At 39.1% G+C, this 20,608-nt stretch overlaps 1 protein-coding gene across 8 annotated transcripts in view; it reads right to left on the reverse strand.

Moving 5' to 3' along the window:
- The window catches only part of TENM3 (teneurin transmembrane protein 3), a 1,405,686-nt gene that overhangs the window by 676,876 nt on the left and 708,202 nt on the right, over positions 1-20,608 (reverse strand). Inside the window, exon 1 of one of the 8 annotated variants that reach the window (XM_077144568.1) lies at positions 13,742-13,798. The exons of the other annotated variants lie outside the window; for them this stretch is intronic. The gene's annotated coding sequence lies outside the window, so the exon portion shown is untranslated. Of the gene's footprint in view, positions 1-13,741; positions 13,799-20,608 lie in introns of those variants that run through there. 8 annotated transcript variants of the gene reach the window in all.

Here is a 20,608-nt window from a genome sequence, read left to right on the forward strand (position 1 = left end):
CCTTTTGTTTTATCTGTGTGTTTTATGTGTTGTTTTTAAACATTTTTATTATATATATATATTATAATATGTATTTATATACATGTTAACATATATATATATGTTAACATTTGAAAATCTAGAGATTTCACATAATTCATATTCTGGCATTTCTTGAAAAATCAGACAATCTGGCAACATTAGGTTTTACTCCACATGGCAAAAACTAGTCTAGAGGTGCGACGTGGTGTCTTCTTTTGGATAAAGCATGCGCCCTTCAGTTCAGCCCCCACCACTCCCTATATTTCTCTGACTCTGAGGCTGTCGACTTCATTTATCCTCAAACTGCTTGGTTGCTTTCCTAACAGTAAAGAAATATTTATCTTTACCTAGTCTCTTCCAAAAAGTTAGAAAATGAAAGACAGAACTACATGGTATAAGAAATAAGAGAGAACACATTTTTGTATAAGTGAAAATTTAGTATAAAAAACATGGAGCATTTCATCCTTCCATATTACCTGCTGGCACTTACAGTACCTGCTTGTGAATTTGGGCTCAATGTCCTTGATTTTTCTGTTGCTTATCCTGCTTCCCTTTCCTGGAATCCCCTTACCTCTCCTAAACAAATTCCTGTCTTTTTACAGAGATCTACAGTCCATAGCCGTGTATTTTATTCTCTAAGTGAGGATGACTCTTTGTTGGGACTACCTATTTATCATGAATCAAAGGCTATCTTAAAATAACAGAATGAGAGACTTTTAGAATTTGAATGGTTGCAGGTGATGACCTTTATCTAGAGGACACGAGACTTTTGTGGAGAGGCACTATTCTCCTCAGGGTCAGGGGCTGTGCCAGAAGTTGACAAGGGGAAGGGTCTCTGCCTTCATAGGGCTTTTTGTGGACAAGTGTGCAACAAAGAAATCATATTTCCGGGTTATTCCACATGACAGGAGACTAATGATCAGCCTTCATTTTTTCCAGGTCACTGGCTTTTAATGCTCCATCTTGTTGGGTGTCTATGCCATGGTGGGTAGAGTGGGGAGATAGCCACAAGTTCAGTTTCACTGTCCTTTTAAACATTTGTGGGCCTCTGGGCACCTTGTTATTTTTGGTAGTTTCCCTCATGCCCTTTCCAATGCCCCACAGACATTTAAAATCACTGTAAACATCTGCATGTGGCAGAAAAGGTGTGAGCTGAAGCCTTAGGTTTTGTACTCCCGTCACTCAGCTCTTTGGAGTATCAGAGATCCAGGGGTACAATGTGACAAGGTAGCAATTCTTCTATCACCCCTCTTGACTTTCTCAGTACACTTAATTACTAACAGTTCTCTTCTTATATCATGCTTCAACTAGAAATGAAAACTTCCTTGGGGTCTGAAAGTATTTCTTATTTCTCCTAATCAGTGACTTGGACACAAGAGGACTGGAAATATGGTTAGTTTGATTTAAAGAAATTGGGTAAGGAAGAAAACTCCTGTGTCAATAAGGAACAGATGCATGCTCACACACAAACACACACACACACACACACACTCACAAAGTCCAAATCAGAGCAGAACTTTGCTACATTTCTATGGCTTCATAATTCTTATAGGTTCAACAGCAGTTGTTTGCTATTTAGTTTTTAGTACATGAAATGTGAAAGGATGGTTTCAAGTTTTGACTGGAAAGTAGTATATTTCTTCCCCTGAAGCATTTTCAAAAGTTTCTCTGAAACTATTTTTCACATTTGATCTTACACTTTGAATACTTTTTTCCACAATCAACACACAAAGTATCAGAAAAATGAGGTACTATGTATAGGTCTATCATCTCCAAAAGAAGCTTAACTTTCCCCACTCCTCTGCATTACTTGTACTCCAGAGAATTTGCATCAGATAAGATATTCAGTAGAATCTTAAATAAGAAAACAAATATAAGCAACTTATTTGACAACTAAAGTAGTGAGCACTAAACTCAATATTTTCTACACTTTTCCAGTGTTAGAAAGTATCTTTCCCTATTCTGGGAATAGGGAAAATTCTCCTGTATGCAGAGATGGAAAAACATCTGATATTACAACAAAGAGATATTACAAATAAAGGAGAAGAAAGGCTATCTTTAAAAGTTGAGAAATTTATAAGTTCCTGAGGTTTAACATATGGTCAAAGTTGACAATTTTATTCTTTACATATTAATTAAATTATATTAATGCAAGTAAATATGTTGAATTTTCTTCAAAAACACACTATTTTCCACAGGATTATTAAATCACTACATATCTGTTAAATGCCCATTAACACAACACTAGTCATTCTCAAACTTGGCACATCAAATTAAATGCAAGGGACTGATCTTTTTTTTTCCTTCATAATATATTTTAATGGGGTCTTAAAAAGTGAAGAAAGCAACTGTGGTATTTGTTTACAGTCTAAATTATGACCATCACTTTAGAAAAATGGCCAATAGCAGGGTGGTAACCATTTGATTCAGTGGTATCTAACACCATAAAAAGGTACTTGCTCTGGAAAAATTATTAAATTTTCAGTGGTTTTATTGTTTGATATTAGTTAAATCAAACTGTGTTTTAATACTTGCCATTCTTCCTAATAACCGCTGACATAATGACTTTAAAACTGAAAGATTTGTCCATGGATGTATACACAGGACAGCCCTGCTGTCCTTTAACCTTCCTTTATCAACATTTATAGGAAGTGAGTTGCACAAAACACATGTACTTGTAATTACATTTGCAAAAAAAAAAAACAGAGAGAGAGAGAGAGAGAGAGAGAGAGAGAGAGAAATTCTCAAACAGCTGCCGAGGCAGCAAAGATCAGAATCTGATAGTGGCTTAGAATAATGAAGAAAGGGATTGTAAGGGTTCAGCTACAGAGCTGATGAAAGAAGGAAAGCCTACTTTTCAATATCCTTAATCTGTATTACTTTCATAGACTAAATCAAAACACATACATTTTAGGAATTGAAAATAGTAAATGAATAATGTTTCTCAGTCAGACACTTATTTAAGAAATGCTTCAAACTTGGTATTTTAGTGGTAATAACTTGGAAACTGGATAATAACATTTATATGAAGTATTTGAAGGTCTTCTTTAAATTCTCATTCTAAACAGCTATTGAAATTTGGTAATTTCGAGCTCATTTCTAGCTAGTACTTTTATATTTTAACAGCATATTTAGTCCAGTTAGAAAAGTCTAAAGCCCCTTATGAGGAATTAAATAATTGCCATATTAAAGTGATCATTAAAAAATAATCTTTAAAATTGTTTTCCCACTAAAAATATTTTGCATTTAAGTAAGAATAAAAACAAGTTTTTAGATTCATATACCTTTTATAATGTATATAAATTAAGAAAAATATAACCTTAAAAAGTATGATAATTCAGAATAAGAATACTATACTCGCAAAGACCCATCTTTTGAAAGTTTACAATATGCTTCAATGAGTAAGCACAGGAAAATCTATTATTATTTAAATTACAAAAATGTACTTTCTCATTTTGCAACTTTTATATTTTTATGTGTGAAAATGTATTTACAAAATAAAAAATAAACTTTGTTACTTTTTAAAAATTTTTAGAAGCTAGAAGCCTCAGAAGAGCTCATTTATTAAGGTAAATTAATTTCCACAATAAATTGTGCTTTTTAATGTCACATCATTTGTGTTTTACAGTTACCATGTCTCAATAAACCAAAATTTGATATTTTTCCATTTAATAGGATGAGGTACTTTCTAGTTGAGTAATGCTAACTAAATTAAAACCGATATAAATAATATTAGCACTATTAATTGTGCAAAGTCTGACAGTTAAATTTTTATTAGGCTTCTTCAACTGAATAAAGGCCACCTTTGAATATTACATACTCTCCTAAACTCTTATGCTCTACAAGAAATTGCTTTCTAAAATGAAAAAATAATCACATAACAGAGGGTTCTCTCGTTTTTCACCCATGATCTGTGCATGCTATAAGATGCTCACTACTTTACATACTATTTCTATTTAGAGAAAATTAATTAACTCTCATGTATGTGATGGCTTCATTTTCATATTTCACTATTTTGCTTTTCAATTACTTGTAATATTACTAACAAGGGAAAAGCTTACAAAGAACTTCAATTAGGCCACCTACCCTGCAGATTTTACTGAGTATTCAAACCACTTAACTGACTGAGTACCCCACAATAATCAATTCACTGGTCATTTGGCATAAATGTAAAAGCATCCTTCAAAACTTTTCTGGCTTCATTATCTTGCATAAAAATACTAAGCTCTGGACTTTAGGAGTTGAATCTATAAGTGCCTAAATAAATATTTAGACTAAAATTCTACATACATATTAGATTTGGGAAAGGAACCAATTGACTTTTTAAAGGAAATGAAATGATGGTCAAGCTACTCTAGTGCTACTTGTTAAAACTATTGTGTAATGGATCCTGGGGATCACAGATTTAGGGGAGAATGTATAATCCTTCATCAAAGAGTGGTAGCTTATCCACAAAGTTTCCTATTCCCAATGAGATATTCTTTTAAAAGTAATAAGCAGGACTTAAAAACTATGTTACACTCTTCCACAAAAATTAGCCATTTATACCAATGATTCTTAATCCTAAAAGAACCAGAACCTCACCCCAAAGCCTTGAGATACTTTCCTTTGGGAAAAAAAGAGTGCATAATACACACTAACAATTTACATCTATTTCTAACTCAAAAGGTTATGTGCCAGACTTCAAATTAAATTATTAAAGATACCCTAAAAGGCATGATTTCTTTAAATAGATTAAAATAAAATGATCCTTAGAGGGCTTATGTTAAAATAGCATTTTTCCAAAATTGAGAACTATTTATATTTTGCTTTCTTCACCATTTGAAATTATCAAAGTGAATTACACCCTTTTCAAAGCTTGAGTGGTAATTATACAACCAATCTATATACCTCACATCACATTTAAATGAAATATGTGATCCCTTAATGATTTGTTTTAAGTAATTCACATTACCCTTTGCAGATCACTAGATATAAAATTCATCAAACTTGCTAAGTTAAAATTCTCATCTGCAGTACAATATAGTTCTTTAAAACTTTCATCAGATGTTGTGAAGGGAATTAACTAATGGCATTTCATAGAACAAGCACTCAGTCCTCTTCTTTACATCTCTCTTTTGTCACACGATATCAAACACCGGCACAGCTGAGTTAAATTATTTTATTTGACGGTGTAGATTTTATGTAAAACTTGAAGAAAAGGAGATTGGACTTCTGTCATGAAGATAATGACTGAATATTGATCCAACTTGCTTACATCATACTTTAAGTACAATGCAACAATTCTTGAGTTTTAATGCAATTACTTTAATCAAGAATATCAGGAATGGACATACTTTAAAACTTAATATTTATAAATCTATTCTTGCACCAGGACTTAAATATAATGATATAACTACATCATCAATCTTTACTTTGTAATAAATAATTTTTCTTATTATCTGAGTATGGATATTGCATACTTATATATTAATGTTATTCATCAAGTGTCTAAATTAGGTAAAAATGTGATATTTATTCAATTAAGGTATTTTTCTGATTTTTGGAACCCAAATTAATCTGATCATCTTACTTTCAGGTTTCTTTTAAAACTGTTATGTGAGTTAGCATATGTTTCGATAACCAATATTTTTTCATTCCTTAGTTGTATACTATGGAGCAATTTAGCCATATAAAGAGAAATCTGAAGTTCCCTGAGTAATTGAAACACAGAAAAGATAAAGCCATAAGTGTAAATAATTAAAATTATGAAGACTGGTTTATAAATATCTTTAGTAAAACAATATTTGAATTTGAAAGATACAAAATGAGGTCTTTTCTGTTTGAGACATCACTTTTAACTAAAATGTACTATCTCAAGCCCTTACATAAAGAGTTTTTAAATGAAATTAATTTTAAAAATTACATTTCTGCATTGCTTTGTTTTCATTTGAAACTACACCACCATGTGCATACATACTATCTAAAATTATATAAATTAAAATATAGATAGACAGAGTAGGTAAATTATATCCTCACCGAATAAACAATACAGAAAATTATATCACAGTGGTAACACAGAATAGAAAACATTAAAAAGTTTATCATTTAAAAAAGATAAAATTATCTCTAGTAACGTACTGATTCAAAGTCCCACCACACATGTAATTGTTAAAATTAGTAACAGTTAAAGAAAAATACCTTAAATCAACTTTATACCAATACTGCTAAAAAATTTTGGAATCCCAGAGTCTTCTCATTCAGAGTATGTATATTCTAGGACAAAAATAGCCATGGGAGTAATTTTGCATTCTTTTAAAGTTTTAATCACAAGAAACATAGTAGGGTATTTGATTTGTATTTGTCAAGAGAAAATTATAAGGAAGTATAAAAATTGCTCTAACAGTAAGGATTAATTTCTGGTTTGACAGACACATCTTTGAATTTTGTTTTAATTATGATTTATTTTAAATGTTAATTGTGCTACTGCCTTCAAGAAGAAAAAAACAACTTAAAATAGATATATCAAGTCATAAAGATACTGTAGGTGGAAAACATCTGCTCTTTTTTAATTTGAAGGATAACATCCCAGCAGAAGTTGTTTTCAGCCTTCACCCCTTTCTGAACCCAAATTCACTGACTCTTTGTAAGACAACAAACAAAGTGTATGTTTTCTGGAAGGTATGATTATTTTCACAAGCTTTTCCAATTCTTTTGGAATGTTTCTTGGATGTTATTTAAGATGATGAGGATTAACATTTCAGTTATCTTAATTGAGTCAAGTTATTCTCCAACTATCAGTAATGCTGTCTGTCCTAAAATTCAGCAACATCCCAGGAAGACGCTTGCCTTATTTTTTGTGATGTCAAGATACAAAATATGATTAATTACACTAAAGCTTTATTCATTTAAGATGCAATTAAAGTCACTTATTTATAAGATATATCTATCCATTTTTGTTAAGAGACAAAAAAGCCACAGATTTGTTCTTTTTCGAGAACTACAGGACTAATAGCTTTAGTTGGAAGTTATTATAAATGCAAAAGAAATAAAATTTACAGCTGTCTTCTCCTGGCTTTCATAATTTTTAAAATGAAAAAACCCTATGCCCATTTTTTTTAAAGAGCTTTTTAAAAGACCCAGACCAATGCCAGTTTTTTCCACCTACCTGTTTACAAATTCTAATTCTCTCATAAAAGTATTAGCATAGATGTTACACTTTAAAAGAGCATTTGGTAGGCTAAGAATAAACAAGTATACTTTTCAGTAGGTTCACTTATATTATTAAAGCAAACGTCCCAAAAATAATATATTTGCTTGTAGTCCATGCAGACTCACTTAACAAACTTCATGCATTTCTCCACGTAAATTAAATTAAAATAACTCCATTTTGTCTTTTCACTATCTGCATAACATACCTTCTGATGTGTAGTCCAAGTACATTAGCTCTCCTAAGAGACCCTTCCAAGTAATACAGAAGCCAAATGCTGAACACAATAGAGATGCTGAGTTGTCTTGAGGAAGGACTTCTTCTTTGGAAACGCCCCTGTTATCAAAAAAGACACCTCCTCACTCTGATTGAGTGTCAATAATTCTAATAATAAAATATTAGCTGAGCTTACTGAAGATGAAATAAGCCATTGTAGTAGACGAGTAGCTTCTTTTTGTTCTTTGGGGAAAGAGGGGACCAGAAATTCACATCATCTTACTATTCAGAGGTGCTTCAGAATCTGACTGAAGAAAGACAACGATTACCAAACCGTTATTTCTTTCTAAGCTATGGCAATCTGAAGAGGAATTATCACAAGAATTCTGGCAAATAAAAATAATACTTGAAGAAATAAATAAATAAATAAACAAATAAATAAATAAACCATAGTGATTAAGAGACATATCTTCAAAAATTAGCAACCTTTATAAGTTATTTCCTAAGTGGTCATAATTGCAGTCTTTTTTTTAAGTCTCTACTTAGAAAATTATAACTTTAGGTGTTCAGTCCCATATACAAAGAAAGCGTAGCTACAAAACAGAGCCCTTTAGACATTTTCTTTTCTCCAACAATATAAAGAACTGTATACAATATTTGGAATTTCTTGGACTAATAACAATAAAAAAGATGTTCTTTTTCTTATGTAAGGATTGAAAATATATATAACAGTATAAACAATCTAGAAGTTAATTTTCTTCTGTACTTACCCAATCAACTTACATGGCAAAATCTGCCCTATATAGACTGTTTTTCTAGTCAAACACCCTGCTACACACAGAAAACTCTCAAAGGACCATCACTCTTTATGAGATTCATATTCATATTCGCTACTGTTTCTCTCTCCTTTTGGTTTTGAAGGAGAGACACAATAGACTCAGTTATAAAAGAGGTGATTGTTATTAAATAATATGATCCCATCCCAAAGCAAACCAAATCACATCCTCCCCACCCCTTAACAACTACAACTACTCTCAGAGAAGTAAAGCGCATGCCACCATACCTGAAAATACTTTATCATCAAACAGCATGTTGCAATGACTTTCATATAATTGAATGTAAAGTGTGAATATATGCACTATGGCTTTCTCAAAACATTTCATTTTTAAAAGGGATTATCTCTTTTTGCATGCTCTACTGTACACCAGAGAATTATAAATTTCAGAATGTTATTTTTTAAAGGCCACATCTTCATAAACCATTACCAACTCTTAAGCTTAGGAAAAAAGAAATGTAGCTATAGGTTGGTGATATGTTGCTATGTTTTACTCTATACATGTTCCTAAGAAACTATCTATTATCTCAATGAAGTCCTGCAACTCAGTTAAGACTGACACTTACCATATATTTGTCTGAAAAGTCAGTGCTACCCCATGCCTAGCTCTTCTAAGAGTCCAAGAAGGTATCAACAAGGCAGTAAAGTCTTTTCCTTATCATAATTATACTACATAGTTTCAATCATCTATGCTGATGACTTATGAGTATGCTCTATGATATCAACATTCATCTACCCAGTAGACTATTTAAGGCAGAAAAACAAGTTTAAGTAGATCACAATCTTTTAAGAGAATTCTATGTACCTATTCTAATTAACCAGTCACCTGAGTTATCAAATCAAAACTATAGAATACTTTATTTAAAATGAGTTCTATTGTTGTCTGAGTATATGAAATATTTACATATCTTAGAGCATGTTCTTGTGTTTTGTTAGTTTAGATTCTAAAGGTTGCCTAAAACCATGGTTTTAAAATAGTTCTTTTAACAGTGTCTAAACACTTACAAAGGAATGTTTTTAACCAGGAAACAACCAATCCAGAATATACATTCTATCATTACAGAGAACAAAATAGAAATATAACAGGAAACTTAATTCCTATCAAGTCTTTTTTCCCTGAAAGCCAAAAAACAAAACAAAACAAAACAAAAAAGCCATTGTGGGAACTATACATGCCCTATTAAAGAGTAACAAAACCCTATACACTTTGCATATACTAGAATTTTTATCTACAGTAATCTTATACTCTGCACTTTTTTTAATACTGTATTTTATTGAGACTATAAGCATGTATCACAGTGAGCAATGCAATATGGAACAAAGCCCAAGAAAATCTTAAACCTGGCCTTTCAGAAGAGAATAAAAAGCTGATAAAGCTGAGGCAGACCAAATATAAATAAGAAACAAATGCAAATATCACAGTAGGGATGATAATATTCACCATCCTTCCACATTTCCAAAGAGGATAAAGAATCAACTCCACAAACATCACCTTTCATTGTCAGGATTACAACCACTTTGTGAAATAAAGTTATAACATATGCACAAGATATACATCTAAAATTCTAAGAAATCCTTCAAAAACTCAACTATAATGTTGATACAAACAAAAAAGGAAATAACCTAGATGGATAACAGTTACCATTTTTAACTCATGAGCAAAAATACACCTTCAGGCATTATTGTATTTGGGGAAAAACTATTTTAGTCAAAATGTCTTCATGAATTGTTTCCTCATGGTTTATTCAATTCTTAGAAAGTTCAATTAGGTCCCCCAAAATAAGTTTTAATTATGAGAAGTGATGTTTTGAAACCCAGACAAGCCATCACACTTGTTTGAAAACAAATGACTTCTCAAGATGAAGAAGTGTTACTATCAATCACCAACAAGTTAATTCTACATAATAAGGCAGGTTTGGATGCAAACTGATCCATTGTGGAATGCTGTATCTAAAACTGATTATAACAGCACTCAAAATGAATGCAGCCCTCCAAACCACTTCTTTGCTCAGAAACATTAATCACAATTAGAAGGAGAGCTTCATAATGATAATGCTTGGTATAAAAATTATGAAATAAATCAGCTTTTATAAGACACAACAATTAATCAGTTTTGAAACAAAGAAGGTGTTTTGTTTTGCTTGTTTTTTATAAGCACAAAATTTCCATCAGGACTCTTAAAACAGTTGATAACCCCAAATCAGGTTTTAAATATGTTCTAAAAGGAGCCCACACGAAGTAAATTTTTAAAACTTAGTTGCTGAAACTTTTAAACAACACTGCGTTGTTGTACTATCTTCTCAGCACACTTGTTTTTTTCTGAATACATGTGTTAAATTCTTCTCTGGGCTATCATTTCTCTTTATAAAACCAAACGAAGACTGACTTCAAATGAAAATTCAACGGACTACATAATTGGTTGTAGATCAGTATAAAAGTTTGGTAGTCAATTATTCTTTGTTCACTTTCTCATCGTAAGTAAAGAAAGTATCCGGAAAGTCAAAATAGACATTTGACTATCAAATAAAACATTGAACAGACAAGCAAAGTATAATTGAACATGCTTAACAGGCTTCTACAGCACATCTTGGAGAAAAGGGCAGACAATTCACTAACGCTGCTGAATACACTGATTCACGGAAGTAAAATACCTGAATGACCATTCTCTACCACTGAGATAGAAAATTTTTTAAAGATAAAATAAAGTTTAATAATAGAGGTGCATATATTTATTAAAATAATCAGCAGTAATAAACTAATAAAGCTAGCCGTATGGTGCTTTTATGTCAGACTTTGGCCATGGCTTCCAGGCTTAATTTCCAGAATCACTGTGATTCACTGTAATAAACTTCAGTATTTCAAACATATACATTTTCACAGCTACTGAAAAGATATCATTTTTCTACATGAAGCTCAGAGTTCATCTAGCATTTCTAATAGATCATTCTACTCACCAAGATAACTATCCACTTGTGCCTTGTTTCTTATTTGCTTGACTCTTTACAGAGAGAATAATTACTCTTGGCTTTCAAAAGCTAAGCTAAGAAAGATTAGTTTGAACTTGCTAACTGGATTATTATTGTTTAGCTAGTGTTTCTTTCCAAATAAATGTAAAACTTTTCACTCTCTTTAGGAGCTGCCTTCTATTCAAAGATAAGCATCCTTATCTTTCTTTGTCTTCACCCTAATAAAGCAAGTTCCCTTTACTAGCCAAAAGACTGATGACACGCCTACAAGATCACAGAAAATCCTCTTTAATTTATCTAAAACATTTCTTTCTGAAAAATAAACACAGCCATATAAAATGATTCAATTTAGAAAAATGACTAGTCATAATTCTACTACCAAGCTACCTGGTTTATTTCAAATAATTCAACAATCCTCATTTGGGTTGACATTCTCTGTCTATGGGTTGCTAACATTGATGCTATTGGCACATATAGTTTTCCAAATATATAAACACTGACTTAGATAACAGTGTATAAAGACATTACCCATTAAAAATTGTATAGTGTATGTAAAAATATATTTCTCTTATCCATAGGAACTGTTTTTCTAATAACACATATTCTTTTTAAAGTTACCTAAAATAAAATATATTTACTATGAGAAAAAAAGTGGAACCTCTGCACAGGAGGAATGTTAAAATTCATGTAGGAAAAAGGTAAGATTGTTAAGGAAAATGCAACAAGCATACATACAATCCTGAAATACACAATAGAAAAACTAAATTCCTGATAACACCTATCTTTAAAGAATTCAGGAATAATTTGTGAATGCCATGACATTTTAAAGTGGGATTAGCAAGTCTTATTACTGAACTAACCTCACTCTTGGAGCAAGAATTAAATATTTGCTCTGCATTTAAAATCACAAATTGAAACTTTAAAGGCTCATAGAAGAATTTCAAATATGAAGAAATGCAAGCTAGAAGTTTTAGATCATTAAAAATGTATAAAGGGATGCACAAGGCAAGGCATATAGGATATTTAGAAGACCTTGCGTTTCAACTGAAATGGTAAAGCCTATAATGAATTCAAATTATGCAATTACTCTCCATCCTAAACTCTGTTCCTAATTTACCAGAAAGGCTAAAAATACTTCCTCAGGTATGCAGTTGGAGTGGAGATGCATCATATTCTAGGCGAATACACCAAGGGAATCAAATCACCCAGTTCTGTTCAGTTACAATACCATCTTTTGAGGTACTCTTTCAAGCTTTCCAAAAACGCCAGTCCTGCCTTTTTTTTTTTTTTTCCCTTGACAACAGAAGGGAAAGGTATTGCCTGAGCCTATTTCTATTTCTTGTGAAGACTACACAGTGGATTCTGCCAGAGCCTACAAATGCCTGACAAATACATTATCAAAAGATAAGAAATAGAGTGTTATGGAGAGGTAGTCTTGTCTTCTATTCCAGATGTTTGGGACCCTATAAAAAGTCCTAGGACGAGCTCTCACCCTTTCACTTCCACTGAACTTACCTAAAAGTACCTGGCAACTTTTCTCTTGCTTTAAATTATAATGACTTCAGAAAATAAATGCATTTGCTGTATTACACATAGAAATACTTGAGCAATAAGGACTAGCAGGTGACCCTTACAACTACCTTAAAAGTGCAAGAATGAAATCCAAACTGCATAATAAGGTGTTCAGCAAAAATCAGAAGTAACCCGCCTCAACCTAAAATTTTCCAAGTCCCTTCTCACCAGTTGTAAAACACGCTGCAGCCTCAGAAATCTGTAAATTTTGTAGTGCTTATTCCTGGATTTTTTTTTTCTTTTTTTTCTTTTTTTTCTTGTTTGTTTCCAGCTCCAGCCAGAGTTTCCAGATCAAGTTACAGTCGTAATCCACCACTCCCACACCACTCGCAGCCCCTCGCGCTGCGTCCTCCACTCCTTCCCAACTTGGCTCCTTGGCAGTGGAGAAGTCTGCCACGGACTTCCCCGGGAAGGGGTGACAGCCCAGGGCTTCCCGCGTTCTGGCAACCCCACCGGTTCCTGACCGACACCGTCTCAGAGAACGCGGGACCCCGCCACAAAACTGGGGATCACCCTGACAAGAATACGAGAGCCTGGACTCCCCGCCCCCAGAGCGCCCAGCCAGTGCGCCGCGTTCCTTGGGGGGGAACCGGGACGTCTGGAGCTCCCCGCAGCCGGCGCGTGGTGCCGGGCTCCGCAGGCGGGAAGCCCCGGCACGAAGTTCCCACCTGAGCAGGCAACCCGAGGTGGCGGGTGCGCGGGAGGGGCGGGGACACCGAGGCCAGGGACCGCGAGCCCAGACACGGTGAAAGCCAGCGCGCGAGGAGATGCTCCTCCGCCGACAGGGCTGGCCAACTTACTGCCGCCCCTCACAGTGGCTCGGAGCACCGCGCCGTCCCGGCTCGTTCCCCTCTTGCCGCCAGCCCGCTCCCGGCGCCGCGGCCCGGGCACTAGGACCCCCAGAAAGGAAGGAGGGCGCGCCGGCGGCGGCGCCGCACTTACCGCGCTCGGCTCGCCACCCGGCCGCCGCCGCCGCCGCCGCGTCCACCCGAGCAGCGGTTCACACAGCGCTTTGCCCAATTCAAAGGAGCGGGGGCGCGGGGGAGGGGGCCCCGCGGAGGGAGAGGAGTGTGGGAGACGGCAGGGGGGTGGGGAGGGGGAGAGAACAGCAAGTGTTACAACTTCCTCTCCTGCCCACCTCCGGGCCGCGGCGGGCGAGGGACGCGGCGAGGGGAGGGAAGCGCGCGCGGAGCGCCAATGAGTTCACTTTCTTTTCCTCCCCCGCGCTCTCCCCCTCTCTCTCTTCCCGCCGTCCCCTTCCAGCCTTCTCCTCCTCGGCTGACCGGGCTGGGCCGGAGTTTTCGGTCCTCGGCCGGGGGAGCTGGAGGTTGAGAGGCGGTGGAGGCGGAGGGAGAGGTGAGGAAGCGACCTGGGCGCGGTGCCAGGGAGCAGCAGCCAGGACCTGAATTGTGTGACGGGGGAATGCGCCGGCCCGAGTGTGCCCGAGACAAGGCGCGTACACGTGTGTGTGTGTGTGTGTGAGAGAGAGAGAGAGAGAGAGAGAGAGAGAGAGAGAGAGAAGAGGAGAGGAGAGGAGAGGAGAGCAGCCTACCATGCGCTTCTCCCCGTGCAGATCGCGGGAGAGCCCAATCACAGGGCGGGCTGGACCCGGCCTGGATCATTTATAATCTTTGACTCCCTCCGTTTCTCCACTTGTCAAGATGACAGGAACTTTATTTTGCTTCTTCTTTATTCAAAAAAAAAAAAAAAAAAAGATACTCCCCGTTTGCTGCCCTTCTCTGTCAAATGGGATTTGCCGGACTGAACCACGTCGGCCGCCCCTCCTGCCTCCCCTCCTCCCGGCCGCTGCGGGCCCGGGAAAGCACCGAGGCCCCCACGCAGTGGCCAATCAGGGCCTCCACTACTCTCGCCGTGATTTAGGGGTCATCCGTGAATAACACTTCACGCTGATGAATGGCTCTTGCCGGCTTTCGGCTCTGATGAGGGGTCTGGCTGCCGCTGATTGCAAACACTAATGAACTTAACAGCGCAATTTGAAATTCACGCGCAACTACGAAGTGCGGGGGGCTCCAAGCGTGCGGCTCTGTCCTTCGGCGCGTGGCGAGAAGACGAGCTTGGGCGAGAGGGCGCTTAATTGCTTTGGACTTCAGTGTAAACACTTCCCTGTGTAATCACACCTCTAACCTTCTTAGAAAACTACTTTTCTTGATCTGCCATCGGATGGGCATTTCAGGTCAGCTGAGTCACCCGAGGAGGTGGGAGCGCAAGCCGCTGCCGGGGAGAAGGAATCCGAGGCAGAAGGGTGTAATTAAGGATTTCCACCCCCGGTAGGCGGCCTGTCCTTTACAGAGGCTCTGAAAATGACCCGAGCCTTGCCTTCCAGTGTGGCCTCGCATCGGAGACTCAAAAGAGCAAATAACCTTCTCGAGCGGGAGGTCGGGGCTGCGCATTAAACACTCTGGACTCCCTTACAAGCCCCAGCCCCCGCTGTCGTGGAACAAGGGTCTGCTCATGGGTGCAAGCGCCAGAACCTCCAACGAGCGTACCGGCTTGGGGGACGGGTTCTGGAATCCTCTAAAAGCTGCACACCCCCCATTAAACTCTCTCTCCACCCCCCACCCCGTCTTCCCTCAAATTAGCGTCCGAGCACCACCCCTGCAACGTTTGCTGTGCCAGGAAAAAACAAAAAAATAAGTTGCCTGCTTTCCGCAGGAATGCCACTTTGGACTCACTCGCGTTCCCACTGAGATTCTGGCTCGCGGCTCGCCAGTCCCCGCGGCGTCAAGAAAGCCCCCCCGGGAGTTCTCTCAGCTGAAGTTCCCGCTGTTGGGGATGGTGGAAACCTCAAACCCGCGACCTTCGCCGAGCAGCTCTCGGGTGGGTAGGTCCGCCGCTCGACCCTGCAGGCCCCTCTAGGTTCTGGGACTGGGTGGCGGCTGGGGTGGGGCGTGCGCTTTCGGGCCGGTCCCGGGTGCCTACTCAGCCCCCCTACCTCGCCCCCATGGGGCCCGCAAGCGCCCTCCCGGGATCCGCAGCTGGCGGCTGAGGGTCAGTGTCTCGGTCCTCGGCAGCATGCCAGAGAGACTGGAGCGCTCAGAGCCCTTTCATTTCACTGCCCACTCTCAGCTTAAGAGGGGAGGATGCCACTGACCTGCACACTTAACCTGATTCGGCCCGGAAGGAAATGCACTTGCATTTATAAGTACGTGTAGACAAGAAACAAATCAAGGACTCGGAAAAGAAGGATAACGCCTCCCTAGAAGAGTCGGCACTTAAATGATAGGGTTTCTGCGAAGTTTAGGATAAGAGTTGGCGAGGAGAATCCCTGAACTCAAATTAGTGTGCCCCGAATGACGGTCTGAGTTCTCGAAGTTGCTTAGTGGCCAAGAGCACTGCAATGCCCTGAGAAAACTGTGTCGCAGGAGAGTCCCGCCGCGCTCCCCGGGCACCAGGGACGCAACTTTGCCGGGGGTCTCGAGTAGTCCCGGGGAGGTGGGTCAGTGTCCTTCCTGCAACGTGAATTTCACACCTGGAAAAAAGAAGGCGGTGAGGGCAGATGAATTCTATCACCTTCCCCATTCTAGCCATTCTCATCATCTTAAGAAAACTTTTAAATTATCAAGGTATTACATGATAATCATTCCATTTAATATTTAAATCCCTGATATGATCTTAAGAGTAAGTCCGAGTTTGTAGCATAAATGCTTTTTTTGTGGCCCAGTTCCCACAAAAACATGGTGAGTCTTTACAACATTTCTAATGTGATTGTCCTTGCTGCTTTGTACCTTGCTATGAAGGAACATACAATAAAGAGAAAAGACACTCTGCCCCAATCCTGAAGAGGTCAGAGCGCAAGAGTCACTTTGCGGGTAGAACAGGTGGGTGTTGGGAGGTGGGAAGGAGAAGGGGCCGCGTTTCCTCCTTTCAGCTTTTTTTCTTCTTCCAGGATCCTCATTAGAGCTAACGCTGGTAATGGACGCAGGAAACAATAGAACTCATGAAATTTAGAAATGGTAATAAATCTTGGAGCCTGTCTCTAGCCCAGCTCCCTGTTACATGATATTCAAAGTTTTTTAGGGTGTGATGCTGAGCATTCATCCTAATTGGGCACAATATAGGAAAAAAAGCCAACACTCTAGGACTCGTTACGGCCCCGTGCGTCCGTGGCAGGCGTCGCTGTGGGACAAAGCACGCAGGTGTCCCCTCCCCGCCACCCATGCGTGTGCGACGTGCAGCCCGCCACCCGGACCCGCTTGTGCGTGCTAAATTGGGGGCTTCGCAGTTCTTCCCCACCCCCACCGACCCCCCATAACAAAAGAAGTTCCATCGTATGAGGCCGTTAGGAAAAGCTGATGTTGTTCACTGTGAAACTGTGCCAAACACGCCTCTTCCACCAAATGGATCCCTGGGAGGCCGCGCACTGCGTGCCCTCCAGGCCTTTCGCCTCGCAGAGCTGCTGTCAGGGCAGGGTGGGGGGTGACGAGTGGCGGGCAGCTCGCGCGGTGCCCTCAGCGGCGCTAAAAAACCCGAGCGCCAGGAGAAATGCAAGACGTCGCTGTCTGCTTTGCAAATCTCTGGCCGCTCACGGCAAACTCTTGCCGGCGCGGCTGGTGACTTCGCGGTGTTAACGCAGCGGCTCGTGCACTGGATAATGGGACCGAGCTGGCAGCATCGCCCTCCCTTGGGGCCCCCTTGTCACACTGATATGCAGCACTCCGAAAAGAAAACGTGGCCGAGTTCCCCCAGCATATCCCCACCCTCCACCCCTGGAAATGCACGCCTGCGGCCTTTGCAAAAAGTGCCCCCGCAGAAGATAATGGGCCCAACCTCCGGGTTCACTTTGGGGTTAGGAAGGACCAGCCTGTGTTATCAGGACGGGGGGATGGGGAAGGCAGAGGGCTGAGCCCAGCTGCTGAGGCGGAACCAACAATCCCTTGCTCTGCTGCTCCCCCAGCACCTCCCCAGCCAAACCTTCAGGTGTCTCTCCCACCATTTAGTCCATTTTAGTCAGTTTCACGTGCGCCCTCTCTGTAATTTTGGGGGGCCGTCAGTTTTCTCCTCCTGTCTTAAAGAGACGACCCGGAACTGAACAGTCACCCGGGTGGCAGCTGTTCCCACCTCCCTCCCTGGGGAGCAGACGGTCCTCGCAGCCACGTCCTCCTTTGACATTGGGGCGTTCAGCCATGCGGAAGGGACCACAGGGTCAGGCAGGTAAGAGGCTCTGCAAGGAGGCTCGCGCGCTGCTCGGCTATGTAGGGACTTTTTGGACTTCTTACATCTGCTCTTGCGCACTGAGGCCTGAGTTGGCTGGCGGGATGGACTCGGCCCAGTCGCTTCCCAGGGCTGTGACACATCAAGGTATTGCCAGCATCAGAGCCGAAGGAAGTGACCGGGTGGGGGGAGTCAAAGCTTAGGATTGAAAAGTTTCACTCCTTGAAAAAATCAGGAAAGCCAGTAATACAGATTTGTCCAAAAAGCGGTTGCTTCTCACCGGAGAACAGCAAATAAATGAATAACGTGCCCGCTTAAACAGAGGCTAATGGCTGATAAGTCACTGCGCAAAAACTCAACTCCTACGACCTGGAGTGCTGTGGTTAAATCACTTTGCATGTCGCATGCAACTGAACAGTTTATAGCGCTGGAACTTAAATCCTACAAGGAAGTCGCTCAGTTAGCGCTAAAGTTATTCCCAAGGTTCTTTTCACTCTCAGAAATAAATAACTCATACTTCTTGGCTGTTAGATTGAGGTGAATCTGTAAAACAAATATTCTAATTTGATTATGGACAAAGTCATAAAATTAAATGACTATTTATAGTGGAAAATATGCTTTCACTGCTTTAATTAAAGCAAGAGAGGCCTCTCTCAATGCACGTGCATTTTGGAGTCACTGAGTGGACTGGTGATCATACAAATCAACCTTTAAATGGGACCATGCTTTTCCAGTACATTAGTTTATGTTCCACCGCATAAACTGAGACTACACTTGGCTCTGACCTTTGGTGAAAAGGCAGTTGTGGAGCGAAGCACAACTGCTAGGCTGGTTTTGCTGGAGCGTCATAAAAAACTCTAAGTTCTGTGAAGGATTTTGAACACAGAGGCATCTTATGACACGTGACACTTTCTAATTTTAGTTTGGTTCTATATATGTGTTTCATGCCTGCTGCATTATTCAATACTGAAAGATGCAACCTTTAAAATTAGTGACTATCATGGACTGTCTACAAAAACCTATCTTATTTTGTATAAAGATTTCAGTAAGTAGTGTATATAGTATATTTAAGATCAACGCTAGCAGCTGGCTAGAGTCACTATAAATGAGAGATCTGGAACGACAATTTTGTTATTAATATATTGTCCTTTAGATATATAAGGGTCCAGACTGTAAGTTCACTGTAGATATAGGTTAGAAATACAGGCATCGAATAACTGTAATTTGATGTCAAAGATTTTGAACTTCTCATTTCCCAGATTGCCCTCCTCTTTGTCCTTTTGTCCACCCCTTTGTCTGAAATGTCCTACCCCTAGAATATCTAACTATTAAGGCACCGACTAGCAATTCTCATCTCCCTTTGAAGTGCTTCTGCCATATTTTCTGTGTGTAGTAAATGATGGCATTGTTTCCTGGATGGGCCTGTCCCAGTAAGCTGAGAGCTCCGGGACTATAAAGGATTGGTTTTTGTTGAACCCACAAAGTCTAGCCCAAAGGCTAGCATATAGATGATGCTCAGTAAACGTTTTGGTTAAGTGAATGAATTAATACATGAATAAAATATTTTCATTGTGTATTTAGCGATTCTGCCTTTCCTTTTTAAAAAAGGACATGCCATAAATAAAATCTACCTTGAAACTATATTTATTAAATACAATACTTCTTTGCCCATCAAATTTTTAATGGCATGTAACTTTAAAATTCTAGTCATGATAGCAAGCCACATTAATTCACCTTTGAACTTGGTTGACTTTTCTCAGAAACATAATTTGGAGTAAAGTCAAAATAATGGGAAAAGGCAGAGATCATATTTAGTCTTTCAGTTTTTCAATTAGATGTAGAACTTATTGACCTTTGGGAAACTTTGTATTAAGCACCTATTAAATGCAGGTACTCACTATTTTATATTAACTCTGACATTATTCATAAAGCCCTAATTGTTTTCCAAGTTACCTTGGGTTTTTAATGATAAGATGTGTAGCGCCTAAGATGACTGCTTTTCATTGCTTCAAGACAAGGGTTCAGCTGGTATGGGGAAACAATCTCTGTTTGTTCCTGTCTGCTCAGGAGGACTGTTTCTAATTGATCTGGCATGGAATTTAGTTGGAGATGTGTATGTTGCAACCGAAGCGCAGAGCCTGTATGCTTTGTAAAGTGATAACCATATGGGCCTTATTTGAAACATTTGAGGATTTTCGACATTAACCTGGGTTAAATTGAGCTATAAATTCCACTCAAATGTATACCTCCTGACAAATTCATCATCACTTTGGATAGATTCAATCCATGCTCCCCTCAGATTAATAAAGATGATGACCGCTTATCACAAATGCAGAGGTTCGTCATGATAAAGTGACCATCATGTTATACTTTGTACTGTTTAAATGCAAATTGCCCATATTAAGCAGACATTTTCTATTATTATCACTTGCAGTAAAATGGAAATGTTTAAAAATGATCTCTGGGTAAAGAAAAGGATATATAGTCAAATCTATTTCCTCTTACACTATTTTCAAGTGCACTTGGCTATCATCATGAAGATTTAATTAAGCAAGCTCAGCTGAGCTCAAAAGCAAAGCCACTGAAAGTTACTACTTACATAAATGTATTCAGGACTTAATACAGAATGACTTATTT

The sequence above is a fragment of the Tamandua tetradactyla genome, chromosome 26 (genome assembly GCF_023851605.1).
Source record: "Tamandua tetradactyla isolate mTamTet1 chromosome 26, mTamTet1.pri, whole genome shotgun sequence".
NCBI classification, from domain to species: domain Eukaryota; kingdom Metazoa; phylum Chordata; class Mammalia; order Pilosa; family Myrmecophagidae; genus Tamandua; species Tamandua tetradactyla.